General features: G+C 38.8%; 1 long non-coding RNA gene across 8 annotated transcripts; it reads left to right on the forward strand.

Annotated features, from left to right (window-relative positions):
- Positions 1-1766: 1766 nt before the first annotated feature.
- On the forward strand, positions 1767-12043 carry LOC120570651. Of its 8 annotated transcripts, none has more exons than XR_005641094.1 (5): positions 1767-1803; positions 9784-10088; positions 10199-10447; positions 10844-10952; positions 11134-12043. It is a non-coding gene; the product is annotated as an uncharacterized LOC120570651 (long non-coding RNA). The 8 variants fall into 8 exon arrangements; XR_005641091.1 differs by lacking the exon at positions 1767-1803 and adding an exon at positions 3408-3672; XR_005641095.1 differs by lacking the exon at positions 1767-1803 and adding an exon at positions 3755-3909.
- Positions 12044-14664: the final 2621 nt, after the last annotated feature.

The following is a 14664-nucleotide window of genomic DNA, read 5'->3' on the forward strand; positions in this document are numbered from 1 at the left end:
ATTTATTCCAGATATGCACAAATATGACCAACATTGCTGTCATTCAGTACAACCAGGAGGTAATTCTTGACAGTTTTGGTTATCCCGAATGACATTATTGTCAAACAATGCTAACAGGCTGATAGCTAGCTAGCTAGCCAGCAAAAGGACAATCAAACATTTAAAGGTCCCATGGCATGAAAATGTCACTTTATGAGGTTTTTTAACAATAATATGTGTTCTCCCAGCCTGCCTATGGTCCCCCAGTGGCTAGAAATGGCGATAGGTGTAAACCAAGCCCTGGGTATCCTGACCTGCCTTTGAGAAAATGAAAGCTCAGATGGGCCGATCTGGAATCTCCCCTTTATGACATCATCAGGGGAAAGGTTACCTCTCCTTTCTCTGCTTTGCCTGCCCAGAGAATTTGGCCCGCCCATGAGAAAGAGAGAGACATCATTGCTTGCAAACATAGACAGTTAAATAAATGGACAAAGTGATGCCATTGTTTTCAACAGAGACCAGTGAAGTACACTCACCTAAAGGATTATTAGGAACATCCTACTAATACCATGTTTGACCCCCTTTTGCCTTCAGAACTGCCTTAATTCTTCGTGACATTGATTCAACAAGGTGGTGGAAGCATTCTTTAGAAATGTTGGCCCATAATGATAGGATAGCATCTTGCAGTTGATGGAAATTTGTGGGATGCACATCCAGGGCACGAAGCTCCCTTTCCACCACATCCCAAAGATTTTCTATTGGGTTGAGATCTGGTGACTGTGGGGCTACAGTGAACTCATTGTCATGTTCAAGAAACCAATTTGAAATGATTCGAGCTTTGTGACATGGTGCATTATCCTGCTGGAAGTAGCCATCAGAGGATGGGTCCATGGTGGTCATAAAGGGATGAACATGGTCAGAAACAATGCTCCGGCAGGCTGTGGCATTTAAACAATGCCCAATTGGTACTAAGGGGCCTAAACTGTGCCAAGAAAACATCCCCCACACCATTACATCACCACCACCAGCCTGCACAGTGCTAACAAGGCATGACGGATCCATGTTCTCTTTCTGTTTACGCCAAATTCTGACTCAACAGAAATCGAGACTCATCAGACCAGGCAACATTTTTACAGTCTTCAACTGTCCAATTTTGGTGAGCTCGTGCAAATTGTAGCCTCATTTTCCTATTTTTAGTGGAGATGAGTGGTACCCGGTGGGGTCTTCTGCTGGTGTAGCCCATCTGCCTCAAGGTTGTGTGTGTTGTGGCTTCACAAATGCTTTGCTGCATACCTCGGTTGTAACGAGTGGTTATTTGAGTCAAAATTGATCTTCTATCAGCTGGAATCAGTCGGCCCATTCTCCTCTGACCTCTAGCATCAACAAGGCATTTTCTCCCACAGGACTGCAGCATACTGGATGTTTTTCCTTTTCCAGACCATTCTTTGTAATCCCTAGAAATGGTTGTGGGTGAGAATCCCAGTAACTGAGCAGATTGTGAAATACTCAAACCAGCACGTCTGGCAACAACAACCATGCCACGCTCAAAGTTGCTTAGATCACCTTTCTTTCCCATTCTCACATTCAGTTTGGAGTTCAGGAGATTGTCTAGACCTGGACGACACCCCTAAATGCATTGAAGCAGCTGCCCTGTGATTGGTTGATTCGCTAATTGCATTAATGAGAAATCTTACAGGTGTTCCTAATAATCCTTCAGGTGAGTGTATATTAGAAGCACTTTTCCGGTGAGGGCTTAGCGTTACTGTGCAGCCTCCAACTGAGCTTGAAGACGTAGATGTGATGTGAGCAACCTGTTTGAAAGTTGTAAGTCTTCTGGTAGCTGTGCCAAGAGAAATCTCAATCATTTTGAATCTTGCAGAGATGGCGAGCGTAGGTATATGTAAGGAGATAACATAGGCACAGGCTAATTATTGCTAACTAAAATGCTAGTTAATATTAGTAATTAAACTTAAACAGCTAATGTAAGTCGAAACTGCCTGCGAGCTTCTCCTGTACTATACGGTATGCGACAGTAAGTCGCTTGGTTATGACACAATCGTTAGCCTATTTATACAAAAACATCTGCTACGCAGCCATAACGTGAGATACAAGGTAATGGAGCCTTTTATACATTGTTGTGTTTCTTTAGGAATAAACAATGGACAAATAGAGTCTTTAAACGCTTCAGATGTAAAGTTATTCGCTGTCAATGTGGCGCCAAAATGAATGGTAGTCAATGGAATGCTATGGTGATGGCTTGATAGCAACAAAATGGCTCCATAGGAGCTATGCTTTGCGGAGGCTGGCTTACCCCCTTGCTTGCAAACGAGCAAAGCATGGCATTTGGTCAAGGCCACACCCCCACCCTCCACCGCCCCCCCTCTCTCCTCCTCAATAGCATTTAAAGCTACAGACACAGAAATGGCACGTCCTAAGGAAAGCTCATTGTGGGACTGGCTCGTAGTGGCTGTAATTCTGCACCAAAGCTGAATTTCGGGAAAGAGACTACAGATACAGTATTAGGGGACCACTAAGGTCTATATAAGAACATCCAAAAATCAGCATTCCATAGGACCTTTAATATTTAATAGAAGTTTTTAAAATATTACGTTTTCCATGTTTTACAGCGGTTGTACCGAATAACCTGATATTTCGGGACATGCGTATGAGCAAGTGAAAACTTGAATTTTTCAAATAGTTAGGAGAGACTTGTTCATAATATGTTCTATATATTTTATGTATGTATGTGACATGTATGTATATATATATATGTGTATATGTGTATATATATATATTTTTATATATATATATATGTATATATAGTATGTGAGTTATATATAATAAGCATAATCCAGCAGTAGACATATATATATATTTTGTATATATATATATATATATATATTGATATATATATATATATATATGTGTGATATATATGTATAAGATGTATGATATATATATATATATATGTGTATATGTATATATATATGTATGTGTGTATATGTATATATGTATGTATATGTATGTATATGTTGTGTATGTGTATGTGTAGTGTTATATGTATATATATGTGTGTTATGTGATATATGTGTGTGTGTGTGTGTGTGTGTGTGTGTGTGTGTGTGTGTGTGTGTGTGTGTGTGTGTGTGTGTGTGTGTGTGTGTGTGTGTGTGTGTGTGTGTGTGTGTGTGTGTGTGTGTGTGTGTGTGTGTATAGGCGGTTGGTCAAAGAAATGACCCATCATTGACCCATACACAGTTGCAGAACATCAAAATGTACTAAATAAAAATATTTGTAGGCTAGAATGGTAGGGACTTTTGGTTCCTGCAGTGCTCAAATTGTTTACTTTGGTCAACATGGTTTATATTATCGTGCATGAGGCTGATTTCTCAACGTTTGGCAATCACTCCTTTTATGACGATATACAGGAAACGTATCAGACAAACCAGATACAAACGGAACTTTCATTTTAGTTTCATTCAGACTAAAGACGGACATGTGGATTGCTAACATGTTCGCGGGCTGGGATTCCCCAACAGTACGATACGGAGCAGATTAGAATAACTAGAAATTGTTATAGGCTACCAATTTAACAGCGTATTCCTCGAGGCACAGGATCCATATTCTTTTTCACCCAGTACAAAATGAGGACCTTTCTGGGAGCGTTATTAGTGGTAACGTTAATTGTCTCAGGTAAGCCTTTACGTCATTCAAACAACTCAACAGCTATGTCGCGTTTAGTTATGAAAATCAGTGTTAGAAAGTAGCTGTTGTGGCCAATTTGTGTGTGTGTTTGTGTGAATAGTTTGTTCGCTACGTCACTTGCGCACCTGTGTGTATGTGTGCTAATAGGTTAGAAAGGGAATCCCAGGTGAGAAGGGGATTGAGGAATTAGGATCTGGGAAGACACAGTTTCAATCTCAGCTGTGTGTGAGTGATGTTTTTAGATCTCGTTGATGTTCTTTCACAGTCAGTCTTTTTGTAGGTGTTTATGAATATATTTATAAAATAAATGGCGGACCTCATTATTTGCACTGGTCAGCAAGCGTTGGAAATGGTTTCAAATCCCCTTCAGTGGCATTTCTTTGTGGTCAGATTGCCACTAATGTAGCCTAACTACTTAAAGTACTGTTTATGTACAACTTTGAGGTAAGCTACTTGTACTTTACTTGATTTCTATTTGCTGCTACTTTATACATCCACTACTCAGAGGGAAATATTGTACTTTTTAATGCATTACATGTATTTGATACCTTAAGTCCAAAAATATGGAATGAGCTACCTCTGCCTCTTAGACAGGCTTCTTCACTGTGTACTTTTAAATCTCTTCTTAAAACCCACCTTTTTTCCTTGGCCTTTCCCAGCAGAGGCTGACATTTTTGTGTAATTATTTTGACTGTGATACTGTTTTATGTTTTAAATGTAGATGTTGTAAATGTTTTAATTTACTTAAAATTTTTCTGTACAGCACCTTGTGCAATGTTGGCTGCTTATAAAGTGCTTTATAAATAAATTTGATTGATTAAGTGGTTACTTTGCAGATTCAGATTAATAATACAAAATATAATTAACAAATACATTTATTATATTATTATTATTGTGGATAAAGATAAGACTTCACTGCTACCCTGCAGTGTATAGTAAAAACGTGTACACATAATAATGCATCAATAATTGTAATAATATAATATACATTATTTTTAAAGCTGCCCATTCTGCATAATGAATACTTTCGCAACCGTTGCAATACTGGTAAATGTGTTACTTTAGCCTAGATGGACATGTTCCATGTTGTGTTTCTGCTACATTCCTGTCTGATTGATCATTTGTGTCTATGCTTAGGCCTGTGGAGAAGTTCAATTCACATTTGATTGCCTAATTGACAAAGCCATCCCCTTTTATGAAAACGTACATAAAACAAATATGTGTATCCTTTCAGTTCTTGTAGAATTTCAAGTGGTAGATGAAAGGAATTTCATAAAGATTTTAAGAATTTATTGAAAACTGAGGGAGTAGGCCTAGACAACATTTGTGAACACCTGATTAAATCCCACCAAATAAATAAAAAACTGAAAGTGCTGTGTAGCTACAGGGTTTTAGAAATATAAGTATTAATGTAACACCAAACTTCACTTTGTTTATTTATACTTCATATGTTTCTGTATAGGCCTACATGTTTACAGAACCAGCAGCTCTGGTAATAGGCATACAATCAACAGAGTTTTGCCACTAACGTATCTGAATGGAAGTCCTTTAGGCATAAACCCAGCAAACCATCTCCATTTAGTATAAAAAAGGGGGTTAAAACAACACAAAGGACTTTCAGAGGTCAGTCGGGGCTTACCCGGGGATGACAAGTTATTAATGGAACTTCACTTGAGCCATCAATCAGTTTTCTTTTTATTCAGGAACATTGATATGCAAATTTATTTTTTGGTTTAGTTTGTACTGATGGGGCAACTGTGGCTCAGGAGGTAGAGGGTGTCGTCCCTCAACTAGGGCTGGGCGTATCGATCTAAATATCGATAGTATCAATACCAAGATGAGTATTGGTATCGGATCGATACTGTCGTGATGAGATCGATACTTTTGTTGCAGTTTCTCTCCGAGTTCATGCGAGCCCAGTCTCTCCAAGTCTGTGCGCTGTTTGCACACTTCTCTCTCTCTCTCTCTCTCTCTCTCTCTCTCTCTCTCTCTCTGCCCCCTCCCCACCCAGGAGGGCGGAGAGTCAGAACAGTGAGAGAAGCCCATGATGATGGCAGAAAGAAAGAGAAGCGCTGTGTGGAGTTTATTCACTCCAGCTGATACGGACACTGCCACATGTGATGTGTGCAAAAAAGTAATTCGCCACTGTGGTAACACCACCAATTTGCATAAACACATTAAAGCAGTTCACCCGATAGAGAACTCCGAGCTGCAAAAAAAGTTGAAGGAGGAGGAGGGGGGAGAACCCCAAAGAAGAAAGGATCTTTGTCCTGTGTTTTATCATAATCCTAATCAACTAACTAAAGGCAAAATCACAAAATTATTCAACGATCACGACGTTACAAGTAAAAAGTATCGGTATCAGTATCACTCGTTCATGAACTCGTTCATATTTTGGGCGAACGTGAACTGAACGTACTGTATTACTGCCTGATGAACGTTACTGTGAACTCGTTCATTCTGGTGTCTGTGAATGGCACGCTCTCTCAGCTGAACTTTGTTCAAAAGGGTGCCAGATTTCTATAGACCCTTCCAGGCGAAAACCCGGCTAAAACACACCATAAACAGGCCTTTATATGTAGCGGAAAAAACACCCAATCTGGCAACACCATAGACGGTATGGAATGGACCAACAGACCCCGTTGCTCTGGACGGAGACCAGTGAAGGATATTAGAAGCACTTTTCCGATGATCTCTTGCTTTACTGAGCAGCCTCCAACTGAGAGAGACGACGTAAATGTGACGTGAGCAACGTGTCTGAACGTTGTAAGTCTTCTGGTAGCTGTGCCAAGAGAAATCTCAATCATTCCCAATCTTGCAGAGACGGATAGTGTAGGTATATGTAAGGAGATAACATAGGCACAGGCTAATTATTGCTAACTAAAATGCTAGTTAACATTAGTAATTAAACCTAAACAGGTCATGTAAGTCGAAACTGCCTGCGAGCTTCTCCTGTACTATACGGTAATTCCTCTACTATGTGACACTATTGTTAGCCTATTTTTACAAAAACGTCTGCTATGGAGCCATAACGTGAGGTACAAGGTAATGGAGCCTTTTATATATTGTCGTGTTTCTTTAGAAATAAACAATGGACAAATAGTCTTTAAACGCTTCAGATGTAAAGTTATTCGCTGTCAAGTGACGTCAAAATGAATGCTAGTCAGTGGAATGCTAACGGGAGGTGATCGCTTTGTAGCATCAAAATGGCGCCATAGGAGGTTCGAGTAGAGCAAAGAGGCGTCGTATGATCATTTAAATGAGTTTTATGACAAGGTCGGTGAGAATGGGGGAAAAAATCTTACATTTCTGTGCAAACTTTACCCACTGGTTTTCAAAAAGAAAATCCGCACTTCAGTCACATCCACAGCAAACCTGAAACAGCACATTGAACTGATTGGATATGAAGATGAAATCTGACTCACAGTTTCAGTGTTAAAGGAACATGCCGACTTATTGGGAGTTTAGCTTATTCACTTGAGTAAGACAAGTCGATACATACCCTTCTTGTGTCCGTGCGTGTTGTAACGCTGTCTGACGGCCCCACCGGGTAGCTTAGCCTAGCACAGAACCTGCAGGTAACTGGTTCCAACTAGCCTACTGCTCGACGAGTGATAATATCGCAACATGTTCTCTATTTGTTGTGATTTGTATATTGCGCGCGTGTCAAAAAAAGGTCAGAATAACATGAGACACAGCCATCTTCTATCCGTAAACAAACCGGGAACTATACTCTCAGACAGGATTGCTGCAAAGCAAATCACTCCGCCCAAGTACTATATTCTTCCGCCTGAGAATATAGTTCCCGGTTTGTTTACGGTTAGAAGATGGCTGTGTCTCATGTTATGTTGTTTTTTGTACACGCTGTGATTCTACAAATCACAACATGTAAATAGGAACATGTTGGCGTTATTTTGTCACTTATTCAGCAGTAGGATTACTGGAACCAGTCACCTGCCTGTTCTGTTATGGCCTGATGCCGCTGGAGGCGTCAAACAGCCTTACAGCACGCATGGAGATGAGAAGGGTATGTATCGACTTGTCTAACTCTGGGGGTTACGGTGAATAAGTTAAATTCCCAATAAGTCGGCATGTTCCTTTTTAAAACTGATAAAATAATTGCTGTCTGTGGTTCTATATGGGCTGTGGCAATAATTTTGAAAAATAATAGCTCGCAGCAACATATGGGAAAAAAAGAACTGTGAACTTAGTTCAAAATTTTGAAGTATGAACTGAACTAGTTCATTTTAAAATTTGTGAACTGAACTTTGAACTAGTTCATGTAGAAAGTGAACTTTCCCGTGTGTGTGTGTGTGTGTGTGTGTGTGTGTGTGTGTGTGTGTGTGTGTGTGTGTGCGCGTGCGCGTGCGCCATTTTTGGTGGGAATGATTCTAAATTTAATGTTACATGTTTTGTGTCTGTCTTTTAACATCTTTTTTCTTTGATTTTGTTCTCACTTTAACAACATTTCATCCCTTGAATAGTTTTATAGAGCCATAAATCAAATTCACATGAGATAGGATTTTATTGCACAAATATAAATGTTCCATAAGGGGAACTTTTTTAATTCTTTGTTACAAAACAATGCTTTGTAAGACATTTTATAAATGCATACAGTTCCAAATACATTTCTGTTTTTTCTTTTTTGTATTTTTCTCTGTCTGTGTGGTTTCATTCTTTGTGCACTATACAAACAAAGTGAGAGGCTGCAATTTACTACTAGGAGTGGCTGTGCAGTCGTGTTTGAACAACAAACCAGAAAAGGTCCGAGATATTAAATTGGGTCATGTCAGTAAAATCTGCACAGTAATTAACAGAAGTAGAGTTCATAATATGAGTATATATGATTTGAATTTGTAAATATGAGGCAGCAACTGCACACTATAGCTTTAAGATAGTAAAAGATGACTAATAACTAATCTTTTAACATTAACTTCATGTAATTACATAAGGACACCAGTTCTTCTGACTTGAAGTCTTATGACTTGAAATGATGAGTTGACTGGTTTTACTGCTGAGATTTCACATAAATCATCAAATTGTGGAAGTACCAATACCACAATGTGGAAATACTTTCCACCACTGGGATCAGCAGACGTCCTTCAGAGACCACTTTTTGGTAGTTTAAAGAAAACCTACTATCTGTCTTTAATACATGTTAAGTCATAGTTGTTTCTTCTGATAATAACTTTTCCAACCATGATGAAGGTTAGTATTTTATAATTCAGTCCCCTGTCACTCTCAAAGGCAGGGTTGGTAATGTTGAAAAGCTAGCCAGATTTATCAGGTCAGGCAATGATTGGTTGGCGTTTTTACAGGATTACAGCAGCTACAGATGGTTGAGCTTTTTTGCTTCTTTTTCAGAGCCTATAAATTATTTAATGCTGTCGGGGGGGTGGATTGGGGGTAAACAATATTTTAAAAGTGTATACAGGAAATAGTTACCAACCATGCCTTTTGTAAATTGTAATTTCAATAAAAAGAGTATACATTTAAGGTATACATTTAATGAAAGAGAATCACTGGGAGCAGCTTAATTTAAAGGCATTGTACTTACTCTGGTATGAAAGTGGCTCCATGGAGGAGACAGCTGTAAAACCTTTATGTCAAATACAAAATTCGCTTAAACTAAGAATGTAACTGGAACATTGACGAAAACGTTTTTGAATAAACTTAACCTCTCAAGTTTACTGAAGAAGTGTACTGTTTTCTAATTTTCAGTAAACTTAACTCAACATAAAAGTTGGTTTTATGTATTTCCACAACTTATGAGCCCACATCGGAACTCTTTCAAGTTCAGTTAACTCACATTTTTGTTTATCTGTGTTTTTTGCCCCCAACAGTGCCTTCCAGGCAGCACTGCCTGGAAGGCATCGTTGGGAGGTACTGGTTATGGTTATGGTTAGGGTTAAGGTTAAGGTTAGGGTTAGGTGCCTTGAAGGCAGCGGTCGCAGCGCTGCCTGGAAGGAGCAGTTGGGGGCAAAAAACACTATCGAGCCACATTTTTAAGGCACACGTTTTTTAAGTTGAATGTTTCACAGTGTAGGCTATGTTAAAAACAAATGGTCTAAGAACTGGACTTTACCTTTTCTACCGTAGGTGATGGAGAGACTATGCTAGAAGACAGTGTCCTTCTACCATGCGCCTGCTCAGAGAGAAATTTGCACAAGGAGTTTAAGTGGCAGAAGGAAGAACCAAACCGGTCATTGATCTTCAAAAACAACCCCACCATTTCATACTTCGACTCCAAATACACGGACAGGGCCAAGATATTTCTGTCTGAAAACCGCGATAACTGCTCTTTCTCCTCACCAACGTCACAGAGGATGACCAAGGGAAATACAGATGCAGTTTTCGCAAGCAAGAGGAATACCAGTATTTTTTTGTATATCTAAACGTTTCTGGTAAGTTGTTCCTTCCTATATTATTTGATCAACATTTGTTATTCACCCATAAATTTAAAGTAGAAGCAGTAAAATATTGCACAATTTCAAATTGAGTCTTCTCCCACCAGCATGCTACACTGTCTGCCAGACACTTCAGGGTGGAAGTGTAAATTTTCACCAGTGTTATGTAAAAAAACGCTACAGAGAGACTGAGATTCAGTGGATTGTGGGTGGACAGCTTCTTACAGAATCAAACACAACTAACATAAACAAAACCTACACCATGGATGCTTCTACTGGCCTCTACCATTTCAACAGCACACTCAAGTGGACTGTAGACCCTACATGTCATACCAACCGCATACCAACAAATACTGGTAACTATTGGTTTTTATTTATTTCAGAGTATGGGACATAAATTTCCCATGACTACTTCACATTATCCCTTGTGTTGTTTTCCGGTCAAACTTGACGCCTTTTTTTCAGTTTGTTTTTGCTTTTTCCAATGTTTTAAATTGTTAATTTTTTCTTCTAAACATTTTCAGCGCTTATTTCTACGTCCCATATTTTCTGATATAAAACAAAAATTGAAAATGGGTCAATTTGACCCAAAGTCAACACAAGGGTTAAAAGCATTACAATATTAGCTGTAAACACAGCACGGATCATTATAAAACATATCACAAGACCTTAAAAAGTAAAGTCTTGTTTAGTATGTTACATCAAATAATTAAGGTATTTATATGCCTAAAGTGTCATATTTCCTTCTACAGAACCTAATAAGGGAGATCCAGACAGCGCCCGATACCGGTACTTAACAATCATTCCCATTTTGTTGGTGCTTGGACTTTCCCTGCTCTTGTGGCGCCGTTGGGACACACAGTAAGTGTTTGTCATAATGAGAGAGAGATTTATTTATTAGTAGTTTTGAGCTTTACTGGTTAAACCAGACTGGCGAAACACTTCTTAGCTTTGTGAAATCAAGCCTCTACCAGTATAGTTCTTCTGTGTTTTCATTTGTAGGTCTTTAGTGTAATTTCCATATCTTTTGTCTTTGATTAAGGAGTTCATAAAGGATACGAGAAGTGGGGGCTGACAGCTTCTACTGCTAAACACACAATGAACTCTAATGTGAGGCAATTTCCACCGAACTGATTAGTCATGGATATGGCATCATGCCCACGCAGGTTACATCCTGTTTTCATGCCGCTCAAGGAATGGGGTGTTTCGGAAAAGGATGTCCATCTTGTGAGCTTTTATGGATGTTTGCAGGCAGGTGTTTATATTCTTTCCTTTCAAATTCAAGGATTGTAAAAAGAAATTTTCCCTTTACGATATGAAGATGAAGTGATATGTTTCAATTAGGATGGAACGGTTCAAGTAAAAGACATTATGCCAGTGTGTCCGTTGACAGTGCAAGTAGGAGAGAGTTAGACGGGACAATCCAATCTGCAGCTAAAGCATTACATATTATAGAGAAAGATGGATGCAGGATTTCAGCATATGATTAAAGTAACATTACTTGAGCCGCTACATTCGCAAACCTTTCAGTAGCGTCCGAACTTGCAAAGGAAAATAAAAATAGAATGCAGTGCTATTTTGAAAACCGTGTACAGTGTGTGTTTTGGTTATGCTGCACTTAGTCAATGTCCTTGATGTTCCACATCTGGGTTTGCTCCGTTGTCGCTGGAAAATCCGTCGGATTTCACTCATTTAGGCCGGATATCCGTTGCCTTGGGCTTTTGTGTTGTAACTCCGGTTGATTTATGAGGGCCATGGTTAACCTTTTCTCAGATCTCTGCAGGGTAAATCCAGACAGCTAGCTAGACTATCTGTTTAATTGAGAATTTGGTTGCATGACTAAAATAACTTTTAAACGTACACGTTCCACCAAAACTATTTCCTTCCGAGCCTATTTTGCAGCGGCACCGCAGCCTTTCTCCAGTGCTTAGCACCGCCCAAGACGATTGTGATTGGTTTAAAGAAATGGCAATCAACCAGAGTACGTTTTCCTCCCATCCCCGAAAGCTATGTGGAGTAGCCAGACTCTCCTCCAGCGCACTTTGGAGGAGGGTCTGGCAAAGCGTGACTTGCTGCACTTAAAGGAACACACCGACTTATTGGGACTTTAGCTTATTCACTGTATCCCCCAGAGTTAGATAAGTCCGTACATACCCTTCTCATCTCTGTGCATGTTGTAACTCTGTCTGACATCCCCACCGCTAGCCTAGCTTAGCACAGATCCTGGAGGTAACCGGTTTCAACTAGCCTACTGCTCCCAATAAGTGACAAAATAATGCCAACATTTTCCTATTTACATGTTGTGATTTGTATAGTCACAGCGTGTACAAATAACAAGGTCACATGAAACACAGCCATCTTCTAACCGTATACATACTGGAACTATATTCTCAGAAAGGCAAAGCACTACTACTTCTGCTACTTGGGCAGTACAATGCACAAAAAATATATAGAAATCATAACACAACAAAAATAGATTGCTGAATGTGTGCATTATTGTGGATTCTGTAGCAGGTAACAGAATAATTGCATTATTTGGAAAATTGCCTTGTTGACATGCTAAAAATGTAAGTAAGACCATTTTCTGAATGCATTAAAACGTTATCCGATGTACTCCTGTATACTTCATTGCAGAAATGCAGCATACAACTGAGCCATTTAATGTACTGTGGTGGTTAGGTATATATACTGCAAGTGCTATACTTCAAATAGGAGAAAAGAAAGTATTATACTTTATACTATTATTAGTATGTATAACAATTATTTTAAATTCTGAGTTGAAATGCAACAATTTTATGTTATAGACCCTTTATTACCATAAAGATGATCCCTATGCATTGTTGATTTCTATTTTAGTCAAATGTAATATGTAATGTAAATATTTATGAAAGGTGTATAAAATGTATGTGGCTAAGTGTGACTATCGTGATTTTGATGGTAAAGGTCCTTGATCAAGCCCCTTTCTTTCTTGTATAATGGTAATCAACATTCTCTCATACTGTACCTAAACAACAGAATGTTTTGATTGCAATGTCAGTAGCCTGTTCATCTGTAACTGCATTTGTGATATACTGGCTACAGTGAATGTTGTTGCTTTGATTTGTTTGTGTTTTGTAAATAAACAGATAAAGGTCATTCTATATCAAGGTTTAGAGGGAACACCTGTGGAAGCTTTGTGACATTTGAAAGGCAGGGTTCGAGTGGGAGCCAAGGAGGTGAGCTCCCATAAGGAGGGGTCTGAGCTCCCATGAAAGCAGAAAAATCATACATCCGTGTAGGTCACTAATACATTTCCAATGTAATGGATAATTTTCTTGGCACATAGAGAACACAAAGAAACACGGAGATGGTTAAAATGATATATTGCAATGGTTTTATGTAATTAATGTCTCTGTATATTTAACTTGTCCTTCAATAGTCATTCAAACATATTGTCTCCCTTCAATGACAAGCTGACATATACTTTACTCACTTAACATACATAATTTATAAATAGTCTCAAGCCTCTCTACAGCTTATAAATCAATGAGACAAAAACCCTTTATATACTGTAGGTAATCTAACTACACCTCAGTGTCATAGCTCATACAACAGTGACACAATTTTGAACAGATGCATTCAGAGAAATGTTCAAATAATTAACAAATAGTCAAAGGAACACGATTTTCTAACACCAACAACCATTATTTTAATCACAAATAATGCATTTTTAAATATATTCACTATTGTTTACGTTAACACAATAAATATGCTTAAAGAAACACTTTTTCAAAAGAACTACGCACCATATATTAGATTGCACCAACTGCTGATGAGTGTGCAAGCCGTGAACAGTCGTACTATTTTTTTATTTAACTCCACCAAACAAAACAAAGCGTTAGTTATTTTAGAGACCCCAACGAAGCTCAGATTATAACTCGAGCCCTGTGAAAAGGTATACACCAGAAAGTGATTCCTGCGAATGATCACTGGACAACCAAACAGTCTGAGCCTTTTTATGTTTTCCAGTCTGAAAAATATTGCTGGTCCAGATGACCAGTCCACCACTGGTCCCATGTTCTGGGTTTGGTCAGCAGCCTTGCCTCTGTAGCTGCGAACAGGAGAGCACACCAAATATGAAGCAAGCTGAAAGAGGGTAATGCATTTGCAATAAAATGTGAATGCGTCAATATGTGGACTTTTCAAGGTCAACAAAGTGTTCATATGAAACCTACCCTGAAAAGGGGAAGAAAAACTGAACAACCCTTTCCAACACTTATATTAGCCCATTTGTATTTTTGTGCTACTTTCTTTTCCTTATGTTGTTTTGTATCCTGTCATAATTGTCAAATTACTTTGTGTACAGCGAGACACTGTAAAAGCTTAGCTGCCATTCTTGGTCACAGGGTATCATTGTTATTGAATAGATTTCCAGCCTGTTGAGACCGGTAAGTGGAGTTCAAGCAGAGAACTATTTTTTTGTCTAGTATGAGGAAATGTGACATTCTGCAAAGTCATTTCAGCTGCTTTAATTCTGTAGAAAAAGGGATGAGACCAAGCACACACCTCTTTCAACAATACAATAAATGCAGCA

Source organism: Perca fluviatilis, chromosome 12, assembly GCF_010015445.1.
Source record: "Perca fluviatilis chromosome 12, GENO_Pfluv_1.0, whole genome shotgun sequence".
Taxonomy (NCBI): domain Eukaryota; kingdom Metazoa; phylum Chordata; class Actinopteri; order Perciformes; family Percidae; genus Perca; species Perca fluviatilis.